This window comes from Odocoileus virginianus, chromosome 13 (genome assembly GCF_023699985.2).
Source record: "Odocoileus virginianus isolate 20LAN1187 ecotype Illinois chromosome 13, Ovbor_1.2, whole genome shotgun sequence".
Lineage (NCBI taxonomy): Eukaryota > Metazoa > Chordata > Mammalia > Artiodactyla > Cervidae > Odocoileus > Odocoileus virginianus.
In genome coordinates, this window is record NC_069686.1 from 18,474,336 (window position 1) to 18,498,563 (window position 24,228).

General features: G+C 38.3%; 1 long non-coding RNA gene across 1 annotated transcript in view; it reads left to right on the forward strand.

Annotated features, from left to right (window-relative positions):
* The window catches only part of LOC139037994 (uncharacterized), a 32,901-nt gene extending 11,253 nt beyond the window's left edge, over positions 1-21,648 (forward strand). Inside the window, exons 2-3 of the long non-coding RNA XR_011490897.1 lie at positions 18,262-18,580; positions 21,201-21,648. This is a non-coding gene — a long non-coding RNA (uncharacterized lncRNA). The remainder of the gene's footprint in view (positions 1-18,261; positions 18,581-21,200) is intronic.
* Positions 21,649-24,228: the final 2,580 nt, after the last annotated feature.

A 24,228-nucleotide genomic window follows, 5' to 3' on the forward strand; every position in this document is an offset into this window, starting at 1 on the left:
ATTGGGTTGCAAACCCAGTCATTGAAATTTTAGTATTAAAGAAATTCTAGAAAATAAACAGCTGGTAAATGAATGAATTTGAAGTTTGAGTAACTATAAGACCTAGTACAATTTCAGAGTACTAAACTCATTGTCATCATAATGTAACCTTAAGTAGAGAAAAAGGAAGGGACAATTTTGGTATGATGATTTAATAATAGACCAATACAATTTTCTCTAAGTAGAGAAATAAAAATATTTAAATGTGCCTCAAGTTTTTGAAGTATGTATTTTAAATCTTAACATTGTACAAGCACTTTGAGCCAGCAATTCCATTTTTCAGAAATTATACTAATGAAACTAAGAGTGTGATAAGGATGCTTGAAGGAGTTTAGTTACAATTATCACAGTGCTGTTCATTACAGCAAAAATAACATTAGAAATGTCTAACAATTTTATACTAATGGTTTGGTAGTGCACATTATTTCCAATACAGAATATGGATTCTATACAATGGAATACTATGTAGCTATCAAAATTATGTTGCAGAAATATAATTATAGAAATGTATTTGTTGATATAGAAACATATTTTTAATGTTATGCTGTGTAAAAAAAAAAGGTTCAGTTTATACAACAGTACACAAGTATGAAGGTCTTTCCAGATGGCACAGTGCTAAAGAATCTGCTTACCAATGCAAGAACATAGGTTCAATCCCTGGGTCAGGGAGACTCCCTGGAGTAGGAAATGGAAACCCACTTCTTGCCTTGAAAATTCTGTGGACAGAGGGGCCTGGCGGGCTATAGTCTATGGGGTTACAAAGAGTTGGTCACAACTGAGCAACTGAACACACATACAAGTATGATTCCATATATATGAATATGTGTATAGGTGTGTGTGTTTGTTTTCGGGAAAATTTGTCCCCAAAACATTGAGTGGTGATCTCGGAGTGGCCAGGTATGTGCTTTTTATTTTCATTTTCTTTGTCTATTTTTTTATTTGCATAATTTTAAAAATTAAAAATATAACAGGAATGGATTGCTCCACAGTGCCATAAGTGTTATATATTATTCTAGCTAGGATTCAATCTGGCTTTGCCATTATTCTCTTAAAATTGAGGGGATCCAATCTCAGCAATTTTCCAATCCCCTCTCTTCTCTTGAGATTGGAAAAGAAATTCCAGAACATTGGAGAAGAGCCTCTGCTCTTCGGTTCATCGTGGTTGGCACTTCTGATAACTCCTCACCCAAAAGTGAGTGGCTTGACTGGTGGCCATGTGCTCCCTGCTCAGTGTGGCCACAGGGACAGGGGCCATGGCCACAGGGGTTAGGGCTCAGTCCCCAGGCATCTGTTCAGCCCTTTAACTTCATGGCAGTGCTCGTGGGGCTTGGAAGGAGCTGATATTTCTACCCCCACTTTCAAATTAACAGTATTTAACAAACAGGATTTTTTTTTTAAAGAAAGTTTCAAAAAAGTAAACTACTTTGTTATGTCCTTTATTTTAAAAAGTGTATGAGGGATTAATCTCTTAAATATACAAACAGCTCATGCAGCTCAATAACAAAAAAGTAAACAACCCAATTGAAAATTAGATGGAACATTTAAATAGACATTTCTCCAGAGAAGACACATAGGTGGTCAAAAAGCACATGAAATGATGCTCAACAGCACTAATTATTAGAGAAATGCAAATCAAAACTACAATGAGGTATCACCTCACACAGGTCAAAATGAAAGTGAAAGTGAAAGTCATTCAGTTGTTTCTGACTCTTTGAGACCCCATGGACTATACAGTCCATGGAATTCTCTAGGCCGGAATACTGGAGTGGCTAGCTTTCCAGGGATCTCCAGGGGCTCTTCCCAAGCCAGGGATCAAACCAGGTCTCCTGCACTGCAGGAGGATTCTTTACCAGCTGAGCCACAAGGGAAGCCCTAGAATACTGGAGTGCATAGCCTATCCGCTTTCCAGTGGATCTTCCTTACCCAGGAATTGAACTGGGGTCTCCTGCATTGAAGGTGGATTCTTTTCTTTACCAACTGAGCTATCAGGGAAGCCCCAGGTCAAAATGGCCATCATCAAAATAATCTACAAGCAATAAATGCTGGAGAGGGTGTAGAGAAAAGGGAACGCTTCTATACTGTTAGTGAGAATGTAAACTGGTACACCCACTATGGAGAAAAGCATGGAGGTTCCCTAAAAAACTAAAAACAGAGCTACTATATTCCAGTAATCCTGCTCCTGGGATATAACTGGAGAAAATCATAATCTGAAAAGATACTTGGACCTCTGTGTTCATCACAGCACTATTTACAATAGCCAGGACATAGAATCAAGCTAAGTGTCCATCAACAGAGGAATGGATAAAGAAGATGTGGTACATACATGCAATGGGATATTACTCAGCCAAAAAAGGAACAAAATAATGTCATTTGCAGCAACAAAGATGGACCTAGAGACTGTCATACTGAGCAAAGTCAGTCAGACGGAAAAGGACAAATAGTGAATGGTATTGCTTAAATGCAGACTCTAAAAAAATGATTTAAATGAACTTATCTACAAAACACAAATAGTTACAGATGTAGAAAACAATCTTATGGTTATGGGGCGGGGAGGGATAAACTGGGAAATTGGGAATGACATATACACATTACTATATACAAAACAGAAAACTAATAAGGACCTACTGTATAGCACAGAAAAATACTCAACTCAACTCAATACTCAACTCAAATACTCAACTCAATACTATGTAATGACCTATATGGGAAAAGAGGCTATGAAAAAAAGTGGGTATACGTGTAACTGATTAATTGTGCTGCATGGCAGAAAGCAACACACAACATTGTAAATCAACTCTACTCTAATAAAAATAATAATAATAAAGAAGGTAATGGCATTTAAGCCTTGTTTTTAAATGTATAAGAACAACAGATAACTATTCTTAACACTTTCAGGCAATGAATGACACCAATGAAGACACAATCCTTGTCCCCAAGAAACATAATTAGCCATTTTTCACTGCTTCCTGGAAAAAGCAGGTCTATGGACAAGAAAGACTTGCTCAGGTCAGGCAGCTGCGTTTTCCTCTCAGCTTCCACCTCTTCCCAAATCCACCATTCCCAACCCTTGCTACTGTTGCAATGTTAGGTGTTCGGATAGTCAGCTGGATGGTATAGCATTAGCCTGAGATCCCCTTCCAGGTGAATGAATAGGATTTAATGCTGGGAGATCACTGGACTGGCTGGAGATGGTATAGTGTCTGACCATATACAGGGCCTTGGAAAAAAAAAAAAAACAGAATGATTTGAAATTATCTATCAGGGGCTGGCTCTAAATGATTTGGTTTCTGCAAGGTTGGAAGAGGGAAGGAAGCTTTATGCAAAAAGGTGCTGGCATCGATACCACCCACTAGATTTGAAAAGAGCCCATCTGCAGAGAGAAGGAGACTAAAGCCCAGAGAGCCGACACAGTACATACCATCCTGGTGTCTGTGTGTTGGACGTGTAGATGGTGACATTTGAGCCCTACCCTTGGCACATGACTGTGTTCCTTTAGTAAGAGCACCATTTAATTAGACATAAGACAAATAGTTCAGAGTTGTGGTTTTAAATGTTTAATTGAGATTAAAAAACAAGACCCTTAATAATGACCTTCCAGAATGTAATGGATTGTTTCATAAGTAAGAAGTGATCAATTGTCTTCCACCCTCATTCAAGACAGGTTGAAAGCTTGAATTATAGCCTGAGAAAATTTGATTTTCGAAGAGTCTGTCACTTAGCTATGGATTATGTGTGTTTCTCCTTAGTGTTACTATAATGTACTCCTTATTTAGCACTTAGATTGCATCAGGTTCTGTGCTAAACATTTCAAATGCTTTTTTTCCTTCACTAAATTTGTACAGTAACTCTGCAGAGTAAGTATTACATACCCCAAAACACAGGTGAAAGAACTGATGTTTAAAGATTTTAATTCTTGAACTTTCCTGGTGGCACAATGGATAACAATCTGCCGGCCAACGCAGGAGACACGGGTTCAATCCCTGGTCCAGGAAGATTTCACATGCCACAGAGCAACTAAGCCCATGTGCCACAACCATGAGACCGTGCTCTAGAGCCCACGAGCCGCAACTAGTGAGCCTTTGTGCTGCAACTGCTGAAGCCCACCCGTCTAGAGCCTGTGCTCCACGACAAGAGAAGCCACTGCAATAAGAAGTCCATTCACCGCAACAAACAGCAGCCATCCCCCTCAACTGCAACTAGAGAAAGCCTGAGCAAAGCAACGAAGACCCAGCACAGCCAAAAATAAATAAATAAAATTTTTAAATGGCTACTGGCAAAATAGAGCCTAAAATTTTTTAAAAATTCTTTTTCAAGTTTACAAGTATCAAGTTGCCTGATTTCAAAGTCTAACCCTTAACTGCTACTTTCCAACTGTTTAGGATGATTTTGGCTGCAAGGAACAGGAAAATCCCAGCTCAGCATGCCTAAAGGAAAGTGTTATAACTAACATAACCAGAGGTCCAGAGGGAATGTGGCATCAGGGCAGCATGTCGGGGCCCAGGTTCCTCTCCACAGAGACTCCCTTGATTCTGCCCCCACTCCTACACCACCCCATCCCCTCTATGTTTTAGCTTCATTCTCAGGCTGAGACCAAGAGGGCTTATCAGTTCCAGGAATCATATCCTGGCTAAACAACATCCAGTGGAAGAAAGGAACTGTGCATTTCTTGTCTCTCTTTTAAGAATAAGGAGAAGACCTTTCCTGGAAAGCCCCCAATCCTCAGAAGACTTTCTCCCACATCTGTTTTTCCAGAAATAGACCATATACATTCTTAATTACTGACAAGAGGAATGGGGTTACTGTGACTGGCTTAGATTAATCATCTAAAGAGAAACAGATTCTGATGACTTGGGAACTTGGACCACTATACTCCAACTGTTATCAATTAATTGTAATGCTCAGAACCACCTGTTAGGTTTACCACTAGCAATGTCATGGATTTTGGATAGTAACATTACCTTGAATTTTATCTTATTTTCTACCTCAGTTTTTTCCTATTCTTATTTTCCGATATATTGAAATATGGGTTTACTTGTAAGTGACCTTTTTAGAATGAGGTGAAGTAAAAATAATAATGATTAAATATAATTAAGTAAATATTTAGACATTTAAATTTTAAAATAGTGCTGATTTTATTGGTAACCTTGCTTTATTATAAATAAAATAAAACCTTGCTAATAAAACCTTGCTTTATTGTCCGTGTACTTCTTGTGAAGGAACTGTACTAGTACAAATTATGTGCATATTTATGACATTTTGGGTTATTCTGCAAGACCAGGTTATATTTTTAAGAGAAACTCCTTGACAGTGAACACTGTTAAGCCTAGGATTGATGAGATTGCTGGATTTCCTCTAGAGGTCTTGGCATATAAAAATTAATTATAATTAACTACCCATATGACTGAGCAGTTTTGCTGGATGAAGAGGACTTGATCAGTCAATTTTTTATTCAAAACCCATCTCTTATTTTTCTAGACACTGAGCAGGATGGAAAAGTATGAGATTCAGATTCTTCCCCAAAAGAGTTTACCAGCAAGAAGGCAAGGCAGTTCCTCCTACACAGAACAATCAGATAACAGTCACAGACACTGCATGGTTCAGGCAATTCTGGGTTAAACTCTGTTTTCCCATCTGTAGTGAAAGAAGGTCGGAGTGCCCACAAAACTTCTTGATTCTGCCAGTGCTTTAAACTTCTGTAATCCTGTGATGCTTCTAATGCTATGAATCTGTCTCTATTTCCTCATCTCCACATTGAGACTTAATAAAGTTAAAAGATGGGCCTAAAACAACACTAAGGCCAGAATCAAGGCAAACCCTGATACAGCAGGACACTCAGTTAATGAGTTTTGTGGGCTCCTTTGTTAGAGGGAAACAAAATCACAGCAAAAGAATCTTATGTCCGGTGGGGGTTTATACAAAACAGAAGAGAACTTCCAAGATAAATTGTGAGGTCTTCTCCTAAGTCTTTAGTATCTACGACTAACAAATTAGGCCCTAGGATTGTCACAGAGATATCATGATTTAGCAAAGAAAGATTTAAGTATATTCATTGTGCCATTCTTATGAAAGAAAGCACTTAGCACATAGTAGGTGATTGATAAATATTTATTGATATAATTAAATAACTCGAGTGATTGAATGAATGAATAAATTTTATCAAATGTTTCAGAATGATAAAGATGTGATACATATATACAATGGAATATTACTCAGCCATAAAAAGAACAAAATAATGTCATTTGAAGGAAATAGATAGATCTGGAGACTATCATACTGAGTGAAGTAAGACAGAGAAAGATAAATATCATATGATATCACTTATATGTGGAATCTAAAATATAGTACAAATGAGCTTATTTATAAAACATAAATAGACTCATGGACATAGAAAACCAACTTATGGTTACCAAAGGGGAAAGGGGTGGCAAAGGGTTAAATTAGGAGCTTGGGATTAATAGATACAACCTACTGTATATAAACTAGATAAACAATAGGAACCTACTTATAGCACATGCAATGATATTCAACATTTTATAATAACCTATAATGGGCTGGATCATAGAAAAAGCAAGAGAGTTCCAGACAAACATCTATTTCTGCTTTATTGACTATGCCAAAGCCTTTGACTGTGTGGGTCACAGTAAACTGTGGAAAATTCTGAAAGAGATGGGAATACCAGACCACCTGACCCACCTATTGAGAAACCTATATGCAGGTCAGGAAGCAACAGTTAGAATTGGACATGGAACAAGAGACTGGTTCCAAATAGGAAAAGGAGTATGTCAAGGCTGTATATTGTCACCCTGCTTATTTAACTTATATGCAGAGTACATCATGAGAAACGCTGGGCTGGAAGAAGCACAAGCTGGAATCAAGATTGCCAGGAGAAATATCAATAACCTCAGATATGCAGATGACACCACCCTTACAGCAGAAAGTGAAGAGGAACTAAAGAGCCTCTTGATGATAGTGAAAGAGGAGAGTCAAAAAGTTGGCTTAAAGCTCAACATTCAGAAAACTAAGATCATGGCATCTGGTCCCATCACTTCATGGCAAATAGATGGGGAAACAGTGGAAACAGTGGCTGATTTTATTTTTCTGGGCTCCAAAATCACTGCAGATGGTGATTGCAGCCATGAAATTAAAAGATTCTTACTCCTTGGGAGGGAAGTTATGACCAATCTAGACAGCATATTAAAAAGCAGAGACATTACTTTGCCAACAAAGGTCTCTCTAGTCAAGGCTATGGTTTTTCCAGTGGTCATGTATGGATGTGAGAGTTGGACTGTGAAGAAAGCTGAGCACCGAAGAATTGATGCTTTTGAACTGTGGTGTTGGAGAAGACTCTCGAGAGTCCCTTGGACTGCAAGGAGATCCAGCCAGTCCATCCTAAAGGAGATCAGTCCTGGGTGTTCATTGGAAGGACTGATGCTGAAGCTGAAACTTGAATACTTTGGCCACCTCATGCGAAGAGCTGACTCTTTGGAAAAGACCCTGATGCTGGGAGGGATTGGGGGCAGGAGGAGAAGGGGACGACAGAGGATGAGATGGCTGGATGGCATCACCGACTCGACGGACATGAGTTTGAGTAAACTCCAGGAGTTGGTGATGGACAGGGAGGCCTGGCGTGCTGCGATTCATGGGGTCTCAAAGAGTCAGACATGACTGAGCGACTGAATTGAACTGAACTGAACTGATAATGGAAAAGAATCTGAAAAAGAAAAGATATGTGTGTACAACTGAATTACTTTGCTTGTACACCAGAAACTAACACAGCGATAGTTCAATTTTTTTATATTTATTTATTTGGCTGTACTGAGTCTTAGTTGTGGCATATGAACCCTTAGTTGGGGCAAGTAGGATCTAGGTCAGTAGGATCTGACCAGGGATTGAGTCCAGGGCCCCTGCATTGGGAGCACAGAGTCTTAGCCATAGGACCACCAGGGAAGTCCCAATAGTTCAATGTTTTTAAAAAAGTGTTTCAGGCTGGGTTTCCTGTTAAGCAGAATCAAGAGACAGAGAAGGCAGGGAAGAGAACGAGAATGACCAGGCAGAGAAATGAGCTCTGATGCAGTCTGAATGAAGGCCTCCACCAACCACAGTAGGGCTCTGGAACTGGCGTGGTCTTCCAGAGTCATTCCAAATTGGGTCAAGAAGGCCTAAGCTTTATACCCACTCTGATCAGCTTTGGATGTGGGCTGTCCATAGAAGGATGCCTTGGACAAGGAAGTTCCTCAAAGAGACAATCCCCAAACAGAGCTGACAGTGGGAATTGTCTTCTGAGAGTCCTACCAATAGGGGGAACACATATGCAGCAGATTGAATAGTAGCCCCCAAATGATACATACAAATCCTAGCCTGTGACTGTGACTTCATTTCGAAAAAGCATCACTGCAATTGTAATTAAGTTAAAGATCTCAAGATGAGACTGCCCTGGATTACCTAGGTGGTCCCTAAGTCCAAAGACAAGGGTCTTTATAAAAGAGGAAGAGGAGAAGACTCAGAGACATGGGGGAAATGTCCATGAGAAGACAGAGATGTAGATCGGAGTTATGCAACCACAAGCCAAGAAGTGCCTGGAGCCACCAGAAGCTGGAATAAACAAGAGAGGTTCTACCCTAGAGCCTTCAGAGGGACCGAGGTCCCACTGACACCTTGATTTCAGACATCTTGACACCAAAACTGGGAGAAACTAAGTTTTTGTTGTTTTAAATGATTCAGTTTGTGGTAATTTTTCTTGCAACATCCCTAGGAAACTAAGTCCTGAATGGGGATCTCTGGGTAACTCATCTCAGTGGCAAGGACTGAGAAAGGTGGGGTTTCTGGTTAAACCCATGAAAACTCAGAAACCAGTTTTTTAATGTTTCAATTCATTTAAGGTTTTCTGAGGAGGGATTGCTCATGAGAAATGATGCACAGAACAGACATTAGTAACCTTAACAATCACTGTACATGGCATAGAATGACTCCAGATTCTGAGGCTGGTGTATGTTCTTAGTATAAAACGACCTAATTACCTTGTAGGATCCCTGTAGAATTCCCACAGAGGCAGGCTACACTGGTATTCTTTCAGAGACACCTACTTTACTTACTTTACATTCTTACCTAGAAAGGACATTTTTGCTATAATATATCTTATTTCCAAAAATATTTCTTATTCTAATGTGGTAACTGTACATTTATAGACTTTCTACAAAAATTATAAATTATATACATTATGTGACTATAATTGCTTATAAACTGTGTGTGCTATAATTTAATTGTATTTTGAAGAAAAGATTTGCATTTTGTAAGAGCATTAAGTATTTAGCTACCAAGTCACTAAAAGAAAAGAAATCAAATTAACATGGAAAGTTTAAAAATATTTACATTTTAACTAAAATAAAGGGGGGGGGACCCAGATTTTTATTACAGAGAATTAAAGTAATCTTTACAATTCAGAAGTAATATTCCATCAAGAAAATTGCATTTGTGCTATTTGAAAGGCAAGGAGAGTGTATATATCTATGAAATACAAAGCATAGAACTGAAGGTTTATAGAAAAACCTGGAAAATCATCATAGCTTATTTTTGAAAAGGCTCTTGCCCCCATGAAATTTTGATGTGTTCTTTACATAGCTGAATTGTTTCCCTTCATTGTTGAGTGTCACAAGGCAGAGAGGTCTAGAATTACCATGTTATGAATGTGACTGAACTGGTTTCAAAAATATTTCAAAATAGGTAGTTAGCAACAGGGGATTGAAATTCTCATTTAGCAATCAGTATTATTTTAAATGACTGCAAGATTTGTTTTTCACATCTAGGCAGTACTAATTGGTCACACTGAACACAAAGAAATGTTATATTTGGTAGTATTTAACATCAGTTAAAATATCCTAATACTTGGGTTTTAGCCCAATTTCTTTGCTTCTTTTAAGTCAAAGAAACCCTTTAAGGAAAAAAAAAAGTGACTATAGCAGGAGGGAGCAAGTAAAGAGAGAAGGAAGACTGAGGAGATGAGATGAGAGGAATCAAGAAGCTCAGAGACAAATGGGACAAGCATACAAGGAAGAGATTTCAGTCTGAAACTCTTCTAGAGAATAGAAAAATAGAGAACACAAACTCCTTTTATAAAGCTAGTATAGCCTTTATACCAAAACCACGCAAGTACAGAAAGAAAATTTATAGGGCATTTTTCTCATGAACATAGATATACAAACAGGTAAAATATTGCCAGTCTAAATCCAGCAATGTATGAAGAAATAATAAACCATGATGAGGTTAGGTTTATTTCAGAAAATAAGAGGTAGTTTAACATAGTTTTATTATCATTACAATATCAACAAAACAAAGAAGAAAAAGCACATAAACATTTCAATCAATGTAGAAAAAGGATTTGATATACAGTGAGAAGAATTCGTGATTTTAAACAATGCTTAGCAAATCAGGAGCAGGAAGAAACTTTTACTCTCATGAAAGGTGAACATATTACATAGAGTGAATATTACATATTCACTTTTCCAATTACATAGTGAGCATTAAAAGTGCAATGTGAAAGTCGTTCTCTTTAAAGTCTAAAATAAGACAAGGATGCCCATTATTATTATTACTGCCAGTTCAATATTGTATTGGAGGTACTTGAGGCGAGAGAGGGAGAGAAAGATACTAAATTGTCAGTATTTTCAGGGGGACAGCCACACACAGTGAGACCCTGCCATTATAGAAGAATTGCTTTTCTGCCAGGGCTCCAAAGACAATGTCCACTAGTGTTTGCTGTTGAATCCCTGGGGTATCCCTGCTTCCTACATCTTCTTACTCTGTGGAGTGTGCTTCTCTCGAAATAAATCCACTTCTCACCTATTGCTTCATCTCTATGTTCTTTCGCAATGAAGCAAGAACTTTAAATTCACCAGCAACTAGGGCAACAGCACTATCTGTAATCCCAGAGCTCAAACATTATGGTCTAGAATCTACGTGAGTATAACACGAAGGCCCTATAGATCCTGGCACCAAAGGCCACTCCAGGCAAACACCATTCAACAAACCGACAAATAGACCCAAGAAACCACTCAGGCCAGTGCACTATTTTCCATTTCTGCCTTCAGTGGTTTTTCCAGGATCAACTCAGAGATCTCACTGAACTGCCATCTTGTATGAGGGCAGAGGTTTCTTCTTGGGTTCCCCAGTACCATTCTGGTACATTCTGGTATACTCAATTTTGGTTCCAGGTCAACATTTTCTAACTTGACCTATGCATCCAGTTGGTGATTTATCCTGAGTTGCTGACCATTCACAATCACTCTGTTATCTGCTTTGTATTGTAAATCATCACTATGTCTTCTCTTTTGCAAAGAATGTGACTACATCATTAGATCAATAAATGTTTTTAAATAACATTAAGTTAGCATTTTTAAAGAAGCTAATGCATGTCTTGGCTGCACTTAGAAGTCAGAATTTATCAATGTCATTGATTAAGTTTCCATCTTTGCACACACTCTCTTCTGTCCATCTCTCCCTACTACCCTCCTAAAGGTTGTTATTGAAACACCTCTCAGATTGCCAGGGGGTGGGCGGTGGGGGCTGGGGTTGGTTATAGTGCCCTCATGTATCTCTGCTTTGCAATGGCATTTAAAAACTTTCAAAGGACATATTATTTTCATTCATATAAAATATAGTTGGGCTGCCCTGGTGGCTCAGATGGTAAATAATCCACCTGCAATGCTGGAGACCTGGGTTCAATCCCTGTTGGGAAGATCCCCTGAAGCGGGGCATGGCAACCCATTCCAGTATTCTTGCCTGGAGAATTCCAAGGACAGAGGAGCCTGGCAAGCTACAGGCCATGGGGTCACAAAGAGTTGGACACGACTAAGCGACTAAGCACAGCACACAAAATATATTAGTAATGGCATTTTAAAACAGTAGCAGCAAATCTAAAATTCTCAAATTGTACATACAAGGTTACACAGCTTTGAAGTGCCATAAATAACTCAGATTGGTCACCTTGGTCTCATGAATTTTAAATTTAGCAACAGAATATCAACAAAGATTTGATACCAAGGATAAAACATATCTAAGGTGCATATGATGAAATTATTACATCCCCCTTAAAAATAAATCTAAAGCCACCATAAACCTTGAATTTCTATAGTTTTGAAACCAAGTTGCCTTTATCATCTCTGTTCACATTTTGAAGAATTGTAGTTGTACATTTTGTGAGAAAATGCACATTTGACAGTCACTCTTGTATTCCCCAGCATAAAGTCAGAACTATTTATTTCAGAAAGGTTAATTTCAAGTCAAGATAGGTCTTAAGAGAGACTATTTAAGCCTAGCCTTAATTTAATTGATTTAGCACCCAGAAAACTCATTTAAAAATAAGGACATTTATAACAAAGAGAAACTGCCATGGCAAAAAAATTATTACATTCTCTGCTCCCTTCAGATTTTTGATTCATTGTTTTACAAGCCCACCTCAATTTAATTGCTTTTTTTTTTTCTTTTTCTTTTCTACCCTATAAACTTATAAAATGGTCTCAGCCCAGGAAAACTGCCATTTGCTGGAACTGGCAAATAGGTCATCCTAGTCAGTAATAGCAACCAAGAGCAGGTATCAAAAGATGCAATTTCAAAAACATAGCTTTTAAAAGAACATACATAACGTTTTTCTTCTTGCTGAGAGAGCCAGTAAGTGTTAGAAGCAACATTTAAATTGAGATTTTCTGTGGACATCATCCCTATTCTTCATCCCACAAAATTTTGGAAGAAAGAGTTAAGTCCCAGGTCATTGGAGCAGGATTAATCTTGGGAAAAAAGAATGATATATCTCTGACATTGCTTTTCAAGGGCTAAGTTCTGAAAGATATTACTGCTTGTCTAGGAAATCACCCTTCTGGCTCTTGGTTTCAGATTTATTTCATTCCTCATGTCACTCTCCATATGATACGTGGATGAATTAAGATCAAAATCCTTCAGTCTGGAAAAAAATTTAACCTGAGATCTGATGAAAAGGGGCCGGAGACAAAGAGCAACCTCAAAAGTTCATGAAGAGACTATGACAGCTTAGCAAAAGCCATGCTCCAATAAAAGACTGAAAAAATGCAGATATCAAGCAACAGATATGTGTTTCCAACCAAAGGGGGAAGCTTGCAAAATTTTGCTGGATGGCATTGGAACTGTGAGAACTACAGAAATTTTTGGCACAAATGATTTCATACAGACTGCAACACTAAGAGATGTGACCAAATTCTACCACAACTGCTAGCAGCCTAAGACCCAGGGAGGCTTAGTGGTAATCCAAAACCAGACGGACCAAGGCCCAAAACAAACAAATGAACCCCAAAATGTTTAATGTAACGTTATAGGAACTCACAGCTGAAATCAATTTCAATGCTTTCCTTTTTGACTGTCAAAGAAAAGGCTGGTAAATATACTATAAAACATGAGGAAGAGGGCTAAAGAACATTTTTGGGAAAACCACTGAAGTTCCTCAAAAATAACAGTCATCAATTATATTCAAATGGTTATGATGTTGGCTAGAATGAAAAGAATATTTGTTATCATGATGTTAAAATTTATTTTTAATAATATTAGCTTCCAAGTTTGGAAACAAATCAAGATAAAACCATCTAAAGGATCATAATATTTTTAAAATACTTTTTGCAGTGTTACTTTTACTAGGAAACTTGCCTCAATGGCTAAAATTTGATGTGAAGAAGATTTAGAACTACCTATGATGAATGATCTAGAATTCAATGTAAAGGAATGAATTCATTGAATTCCCCCCAAATTCAACGAATTTGGGTTGGTGGGATGAGAAAGTCATGTTTGAAAACCATGTGGCTTAGAAGGCTATGCTTGGGTGTTTCTGTTGGTCCATATCCAATCCAGAAATCAATAGTCACATGAGAGGGAATATAAAATGTCTTAGATCAAGGCTCTCAGATGTCTAACAAGCTCTGCTATGGAAGGTCTGCTGCTTGAACAAAAACTATAGAATCTGCACTCAGAAATATGAGTGCCTTGAAGAATTAACGGAGGAAGAGGAAAGAGAAACACCAACATAGCCATTCAATTGGCTAAGCAGACATGTGGCTAAACATTTGCACCTAGGTATGAATAAACAAATATGCTGCAATCACTCCTCTGTAAAGTTGAAGGTTTGGAAACCCTTCCTTAGCGATCAATGCAAAGAAATAGAGGAAATAGAGGAAAACAACAGAATGGGAAAGACTAGAGATCTCTTCAAGAAAATTAGAGATATCAGGAGAGAAAATTTCAGGCAAAGATGGGTTCGATAAAGGACAGAAATGGTATGGACCTAACAGAAGCAGAAGATATTAAGAAGAGGTGGCAAGAATACACAAGAAGAACTGTACAAAAAAGATCTTCATGACCCAGATAATCACGATGGTGTGATCACTCACCTAGAGCCAGACATCCTGGAATATGAAGTCAAGTGGGCCTTAGAAAGCATCACTACGAACAAAGCTAGTGGAGGTGATGGAATTCCAGTTGAGCTATTTCAAATCCTGAAAGATGATGCTGTGAAAGTGCTGCACTCAATATGCCAGCAAATTTGGAAAAGTCAGCAGTGGCCACAGGACTGGAAAAGGTCCGTTTTCATTCCAGTCCCAAAGAAAGGCAATGCCAAAGAATGCTCTAACTATCACACAATTGCACTCATCTCACACGCTAGTAAACTAATGCTCAAAATTCTCCAAGCCGGGCTTCAGCAATATGTGAACCGTGAACTTCCAGATGTTCAAGCTGGTTTTAGAAAAGGCAGAGGAACCAGAGTTCAAATTGCCAACATCCGCTGGATCATCAAAAAAGCAAGAGAGTTCCAGAAAAACATCTATTTCTGCTTTATTGACTATGCCAAAGCCTTTGACTGTGTGGGTCACAGTAAACTGTGGAAAATTCTTCAAGAGATGTGAATACCAGACCACCTGACCCACCTCTTGAGAAACCTATATGCAGGTCAGGAAGCAACAGTTAGAATTGGACATGGAACAACAGACTGGTTCCAAATAGGAAAAGGAGTATGTCAAGGCTGTATATTGTCACCCTGCTTATTTAACTTATACTCAGAGTATATCATGAGAAACGCTGGGCTGGAAGAAGCACAAGCTGGAATCAAGATTGCCGGGAGAAATATCAATAACCTCAGATATGCAGATGACACCACCCTTATGGTAGAGAGTGGAGAGGAACTAAAAAGCCTCTTGATGAAAGTGAAAGAGGAGAGTGAAAAAGTTGGCTTAAAGCTCAACGTTCAGAAAACTAAGATCATGGCATCTGGTCCCGTCACCTCATGGGAAATAGATGGGGAGACAGTGGAAACAGTGTCAGACTTTATTTTTTTGGGCTCCAAAATCACTGTGGATGGTAACTGCAGCCATGAAATTAAGACGCTTACTCCTTCGAAGGGAAGTTATGACCAACCTAGACAGCATATTAAAAAGCAGAGACATTACTTTGCCAACAAAGGTCCGTCTAATCAAGACTATGGTTTTTCCAGTGGTCATGTATGAATGTGAGAGTTGGACTGTGAAGAAAGCTGAGCGCTGAAAAATTGATGCTTTTGAACTGTGGTGTTGGAGAAGACTCTTGAGAGTCCCTTGGACTGCAAGGAGATCCAGCCAGTCCATCCTAAAGGAGATCAGTCCTGGGTGTTCATTGGAAGGACTGATGCTGAAGCTGCTGAAACTCCAATACTTCGGCCACCTCATGCGAGGAGTGACTCATTGGAAAAGACCCTGATGGTGGGAGGGATTGGGGGCAGGAGGAGAAGGGGACGACAGAGGATGAGATGGCTGGATGGCATCACCGACTCGATGGACATGTGTTTGAGTAAACTCCGGGAGTTGGTGATGGACAGGGAGGCCTGGTGTGCTGCTATTCATGGGGTTGCAAAGAGTCAGACACGACTGAGCGACTGAACAGAACTGAACTGAACTGTTACTGAAATTTCAAGTATTGCTTCAGGCACTGTTAGAGCATCAGTGTCTTATCTCTCTCTTTATCTCTTGACTCTGCCCTAAAGGAGTTACAAGAGCTGGAAAGGAAATTCATAATTTAAAGCCTTTAAGGTCATGCTTACAATTACCATTAAGGAAAATACTCTTGAAACTCACGCATCTTGGTCCCAATTTCTTTTTCCTTTAAAATGAATGATTTGAACTTTCATCTCAAAGGTTCTTTCAGCTTCAACATTTTCACTTAGCAAATAAAAATAAATACATTTTAATTTCAGATAAACAATGTGTGATTTTTTAGTCTAGGTATGAACTGAATAGTGTATAGGACATACTGAAAAGTTTTCATTGTTTATTTGAATTCAAATTTAATTGGGCTTCCTGCCACCCAGCCACTCTAATCCTGGACTTTAATTTCCATCCATCCACCCTTTCATTCATTCCCTTATTTATCCACTCACCCTTCCATCCATCCATCCACACACCCACTCACCCATCCACAGATTTATTCAAACAGATAGTAGATGACTACCTGCTATATGGCCAGATAGGTGCTAGAAATATGGTGAAGAACAAAAAACAGACAAGATTTCTGCTCCCACGGAACTTTCAACACCTTTAGCTGGGAAGAGTGACAATAATCATATAATTGACATATATGACATATACATGATAATATATGACAATAATATATAATTGCTAGCCAACTGAAGTGTGCCGAAGGAGAAAGGAGAGCGTATTACAAAGGACCAGAGGTCAGAGAAAGCTTCCCTAAGGAAGCAGTGACGGAAATGACAGCTGAAGCCTGGGAGAAGAGCATTCAAGGTGAGAAACTAGCCTGTGTTTCTTGCCTGTGTTGAGGTTAGTGACTGCAGTGTTGGACTGAAAGATTGCTTGACTGTTCTTGGGCAGAGCTGGAGGAAAACATGAGTAGGGGCACCCTCTTACCTCCTCAGTCATTCCGGTTCTTGTTACACCCCCAGCCTTGCTTTCCATGAATAGTAAGTACCACTGTTACCCTAGGTAACTCTTCTTCGAATGTTATTATAAGGAAATATGGGCTTTAGAAGATACAACTTACGGTGCCAGTCCTGAAAACACATCACTGGGCCTATTTCGTTTCTGCTTATTAATGATGAGTAATGACACGTGGGATTATTTTCTGAGTCAGGAGACCTGGATTCCGGCATTCAGTTTGCTGCTAGCCAGGTGATGAGGGTGGGCATGCTGCTGAATTTCCCTGTGCCTCAACTTCCTCAGTTATCACATGGGATTTGCATTATGAATTCAGCCTCACTGCATTGTTGTGAAGGTTAAAATAACATGAAAATTTATATTTGAAAAATGAGTTTTATTGTTATTATATTACTAGTCATACTGAATCAGTTGCTACTGTTGTTTTTGGTGTGGAATAACTTCTATACAAGCTTCAACAAAATATGTCTTCTGACGTCTTACTGGGTATAGTGAAACTTGGACAGATATAAATGTGAATGAGTGCCTTTACAGGTTTTTCATCAGTTTAATGAGAAAACTTGTATAGTACTTGCTAGGTTTCCACCAATGTGGGGTTGAGAGGGTTAATGTGCTTAGAGCTTTTTGAAAGTAGGTTGCTTCCTGAACACAAATATAAATCTCACTTGTTATTATTACTATCATTATAGCTGATGTTTCTTTTTTAACACATTAACTTTCCTCCACTGAGCAAACTGCTCAATTGTTGGGAAGACTCATGTCGTCATTCGTCTCTTCTTGATGTGTCTCGCTGCTGTTGAGCTAAACAATTCTTTAGCTCCCAGGGTGCTTATTTAATAAATGATGCTGTGAAGTTCCCAAAGAAAGACTTTCAATTTTCCTCTTGTGTGATGGCTGTGATCAAGTTCCAACACCCTGTGGTCTGGTTCAATGAGAATGTACACTTGGAACTCATTCACTAACTTGCTTGTTGTATTTAATCTGTTAAGTTCTATAAACTGTAGAAGTACCTAATGCTTTTCTTCTTCTCTTGACAATTTTCTCCTTTGCTTTCCCTCAAACTTGGGGAAAAAAAGTTAATTGCTATATGTTTTTGAGCTAATTTTCTCTGACTTCTGCAAGATACTGTCAAGAAGGTTATCTGTATTTTATGTATCTCTTAAAATGCACAAACACACACACACACTACATCCTGACTAGAAGTTGAGTGGAAATAATAGTTGATGCACTGAAGTTGTAGAATCATGGCGTTATCAGAGATTTTATCAAGTTTAACTTATTCATTTCCCAGGTGAAGAAACTGAGGCCAGAGTTTATATGTGGAGCCACGATCACAGGACAAAGGCAGTGCTAAAATGTGACCTGACAACCAAATCCAGCCACACCCATTTGTTGTATTGTCTACGGCTGCATTTGCACTACAATGAGATGAGTAGTTTCCTCTTCCTTGTTTTGTTTCTAATTTTACTTAATAATTGATTATTTTCTAATGAGGTATAATTGACACATGACATTATATTTGTTTCAGATGGACAACATGATGATTTGATATTTGTGTATATTCCAGAGTTGAGCACTTTTAACAGAGACTGTATGACTCTCAAAACAAGGTATTTACTGCCTGGCTGGCCCTCACATAAAAGATCACCCATCTCTCTCTAGACTTTTGGAGTCTTCTGCTTCCAGCTGGTAGAAGAGCAGACATGAAGTATGTATGAAGTGGGGGCTGGGGAGGTGTGGGGGTAGCCAGGCCTGGAAAGTATACACTGATTCTGCCCACATTCCGTTGGTGAGCATTCATCATATGGTCCCACTTAGATGCAAGAAGTGTTGGGAAATGTAGTGCTGAGCAGCTGATCCTCAGTGCAAACGCTACTCTACGGAAGTAGGACCATGACTTTTAATGGACAGCTAGTTGTCTGTGCCACACTTGGGCAGAAACTGTTGGTTTCCTACAGTGTAGTAGATAGTTTGTGGTTATCTGCTCAATACATGGCCCCCATCCCTGAGAACTATAGCCTTCCAAAGAGTGGGCTTCTTTATCCATGTATTTACTGGTGGTTTAGTTGTTAAGTCATGTCTAACTCTTGCGACCCCATGGACTGTAGTCTGCCAGGCTCCTCTGTCCATGGGATTTCCCAGGCAAGAATACTGGAATGGATTGCCATTTCCTTCTCCAGGGGGTCTTCCCGACCCAAGAATCAAACCCGAGTCTCCTGCATTTCAGGCAGATTCTTTACAGACTGAGCTATGAGGGAACTCCAATGTCTTCACTGTCTGACTCCATTGCTTGTTATACATAATTACTGAAGGAGAGGATGACATTTGGTCCAAAATATAATTCCAGAAATTTTGACTAGATACTCAGACATGATCATCAATCTCTGGTTTTTTGTTTGTTTTAATATTCTTCACTTACTAAACATTTTAACTGGAATGGTATATACAGACTCTCAGTAGAGGCCATGTTTTGCTTTAGATCTATTCTAAATCCAAACATTACATATTCCTGAACCTGTAAAAATAATACACATAGCTTGTTTGGCTAAGATAGTTGTTGTTTATTCACTAAGTTGTGTCTGACTCTTTTGCAACCCCATGGACTGTATCCTGCCAGGCCTCTCTGTCCATGGGATTTCCCAGGCAAGAATACTGGAGTGGGTTGCCATTTCCTTCTCCAGGGAATCTTCCTGACCCGGGGATCAAACCCACGTCTTCTGCGTTGGCTGAGAGATTCTTTACGAGGGAAGCCACCAGGGAAACCCAAGATACGAGTAAAGCATCATAATTACAATTAGTAATATAAAATTTACAAGGAAAGGCAAAAGATTACTGTCTTTCAGTATTCTTCAACACAATAAAGTGTTTCAGTTGGACACAGAAGCTGTGGGACAGCCAGCTGTAGTCCTCACAGAGAGGCAGAGAAAGCCACACGGCAGAATGAGTCAAGGATGAAGCAGAGACACCCAAAGCAGAGACAAGAGGCCGTGGGGCCCCGTGAAGAACACAGCTTCTTTGGTTCCCGATTCTTTTCAGATTCCTGGTTCTTCTTTTGCATGAGGCCTATCTGTCCTTCCTAACTTTGAGTCTTTTCAGATACCCATGGTAGTGGACATGTATGGTTTTTATCTACCCTGAACCCTTTCCTTTATATAGGGGAACAACTCTTCCTCCATGCCATACTGTGAGCCAACATGTGATCACATGACCTTGCTTTTTTATCCTCAGTGATGAATACACATACATACATATACATACATATATAGCTGACTGTTGAACAACACAGGTTTGAAATGTGTGAGTCTATCTGTATGTGGAGTTTTTTCAGTCAATATACAATTAATCTTCTGTAGCCATGGATTCCATGTCCATGGATTCAATCAACTTCTGATCATATACTAAAGGGACTTGAACATCCATAGAAGGTGGGAAGCTGTCCTCGAACCAATGCCCCATGGAAACAGAGGGACAACTGTGTGTGTGTATACATACATAAAGTGGAATAATTATTATTCACCCTTAAAAAGAAGGAGATTCTCTCATATGCTACAGATGAGGAACCTGGAGGACATCATGCTAAATGAAATAAGCCTGTCACGAAAAGACAAATGATGTATGATTATAGTTATATGAGGCACTTAGAGTAGTCAAAATCACAGAGACAGAAAGTAGAACAGCGGTTCCAGGGGCTGGGGTCTTGTTAAGACCAGGCAAATCCACGGAGACAAAGAGTACGTCAGTGCTTGCCATAGCTGGAGGGAGTGAAGAATGAAGAGTGACTGCTGATAGGGACAGGTCTTCCTTTTGGAGTAATTAAAATGTTATGGAATCAGATAATGGTGATGGTTATACATCTTTATGCACATAATAAAAAACTGCTAGGTTTTAAATTATTTTTTATTATTTTATTTTTATTATTTTAAAGAATTGTATGCTTTAAAAGCATGAATTTTATGGTATGTAAATTCCATCTCAGTGATGATGTTATTTTTTTGAAAACACTGCAATGGATTTCAGAGCATATCAATTGCTGCCTGTCCCCTGCCCCCCAAGTCAATTATACTCCCTGTAGTTACAGACCTACAAGGTGCATTTTCATGGCCGCCACACATAAAGCTCTATCACGAGTGTATTTTTGGTGTTGATCATGATAATAGTTACCTAAAATGCATTAATTGCAGGCCCAGAGATAATGGACCAAATTATTTCCCCCAATGCTTTCTTTTCCAGGATTTAGCAAATGCATGGTCCTTTCTCACTGAAGGTATATGAGTTTTGATGCTCCTGTTTCACTACTGCAACCATCTTGAGTCTCAAAGAACAAAGGATATATCAGCAGAGAGTATGAAGTTATTTCAGATCTACCTTGGGACCGTAACAAACATAAAAAGAAGTTTGAAACATCTTGGCATTTTCGACTGCTGACCAGAACCATACTTATGCAAACTGTCACTGGGTTGTTACTGCCATCATCCTCACTTTGGACAAATCAAATGCAAAAAAGGAAGAATGGGACAAGTCCTGCCGAAATAAAATGGGAATGCTTGTGCCTCAAGGTACATGGTAATTTTTTTAAGTTCCAGATTTATCAGTTTAAGTGGAAGATAAACCAAAATCTAATTTTAAAAAATGTCCCAGAGAGATGGAAGGGATGAAAGGATGGAATCATAATAGGGAATCGCCAGACATTTCTAAAGTTACTTAGATATTTGACTTTGGAATCATGTATATGTTTTACATGATTAAAATAACTATGAAAATAAATGAAATTAATAAACCCAACTGTGGATTGAGTGGGTGGCTTAATGACACAGAGAACTATTTAAAAGCATTTTAAAAATTATAATTTAACTGAAATTTACCCTAATACAAAAGAACTGCAAAAATGAACAAACTTGAATTTTTCCAGCAGTCATATTGCTAATGATATTATTGATACAGCTATTCTAAGCTATTATATATATAATAAGATAAAACAAATAAGTAATTATGTTCTTTAGAAGCCAAAATTTTCAACCTAAAAGAATCATAAAATATGAGAAGTAAAAAATATGCAATCTTACATTTGAATTAGAAGTATAAATGCCTGATGCATTTTCTGTAAAAAAAATATTTCCTAGTTCCATCTACTGGAAAGGCCTAGGAATAATGATGAACCCAGTCTCACTGATCTATTCTGGCACCCAGACTGCAGTCTGTAAATACAACTTCCAACCAAAAGCAACTAAGGTCTCTTGGGAAATAGCTAACTATATGGGGCAGGAAATGATTATGACAAGTTTGGAATACCTTCTTAGAAAATCAGGACACTATGGAAAACTACTGGTGTCATGACAAAAGGATTCAAAAGTCAATATGAAGAGACTCCCATAGGCTACAATAGGGAAAATTCAAGCATCAAGATGAATAACTGCAATGAAATGAAAAACACTAAAATTAATAAGTTTCATCTTTGGAGAATGCTCGGAACCTAGCCATTTATCTGAAAAAAAAAAAAAAAAAAAGAATCAAGCTTTTATTCTGACTTCCCTGTATTAATTATACCTCAGGACAATCAAATTGTTGATGAGAGAAACATTTACTTGATAGATTTAGGTTAGTAAATGAAGAAGGAATGATATAAATAGAATATGATCATTTTACCACCCTCTAATGAATTTGTGGATATAGGTTACCATCTCAATGGGCTGCTGACATTATAGAAACAACCAGACATTTTTCGCCCCCTAGTGGAAGCTCGCCATTATGACGTATTCTTGATAAGCAAACCCAAGTCCAATACAGTAGCAATTAACAATGCATCTATATTTCAATTTCAATCAACCTAATTTAAATTTCAATTAACCTGTATGTGCTGTCCAATATGGTAGACACTAGTCATTTGTGTCTGTGTAAATTTAAATTAATTAAAGCAAAATAAAATAATTCAGTCCCTCAGTCACATTAGTGCAGATACAGATGCAGATACAGAACATTTCTATCATCATAGAAAATTTTGTTGGACAGGGCTAAAAATGTAACTACTAGTTTACAAGAAGTACAGGAAATAGAAGAACATGACTCACACAATGTGAGGATTCAATCACCAAATCCAGAATGTTGGAAACTCTATTGAGACAGATGATCTAGGTGTTTCAATGAATAAATTACAAAGGGGAAAAGGGGGTGGGGAGGGAGAGCCTATAGTTTAAAAGAGGCAAGAAAAACATCAACCAAATGTAAAGTATGGATCTCATTTGAACACTGACTGGATATTTGATGATACTATGAAAGTAGTATTATCTTTTATTGTTAGTGACATTATGGTTATATCTAATACATAATTATGTTTTAGAGATATATCTGGTAGTGGTCACAGAAGTAATGATTTAATGTCTAGATTTAGCCTTAAAATCCAGTAGAGACAGAAAGTAGACCAGGGCATAAATGGTATAAGATTTTCCATACATTGACAATTCTTAAAGTTAGAGATTCTGCAAAACTATCCTGCTTTTTGTGTAGGTTTGAAGTCTGATAGAAGAAAAGTTTAAAAAATGACTGGCTTCTCTTTTAGATTCATAAAGTAGGTCTGAAACCATTTGGTACTTTCTGCTGTTGCATCTTTTTTTATTCTCCATGTCAGAATGCTTGCAGCAGAGAAAGGGTGGCATCACATTGTGACACCTTGTTCTCTGACGAGCTCTCTTACCCTTTGACAAGTTACATAACTGTGCTTTCCCATTACATTAGCTGTAAGACCACTTGGTAGGTGTCCAGTAGCCATCTGACATTCAACGTACACTAAGAAGTGATCATGGCAGCCAAAGAACCATGGAAGATGTTGGAAATTCAAAGATTAATAAAATGTAGTTCTTGAATTCATGGAGTTTACACTCTGATGAAGAGGTGGTCATAAAAAATAAATTACTGAAATAGTCACAAAGTTTAGAGAAGCCAGAAGGGATTGGTCCATTACATCTTAGGGTGGTATTGAAAAATACTTCATAAAGAAGGTGGACTTTGCACAACACTTTGAGAGAATGAAAACATGCTTTCCAGGTTAATAGCATGAGCAGAGACAGGCAGGCATGAAAGAGGCTGGCGTGTCTGAGAGACTACACACAGTATATCTCAGTGCTCTGGAGGTGTTCGTTAGTAAATTTCAAGTGATTACTGTCTTATTAACAGGAAATCTAAGTTCAATTCAATAAATCGAATTCAATAAACTTTCAGTTTGATTTAATTAATACCTAGCAAAGCAAATGAATAACTGAAAATA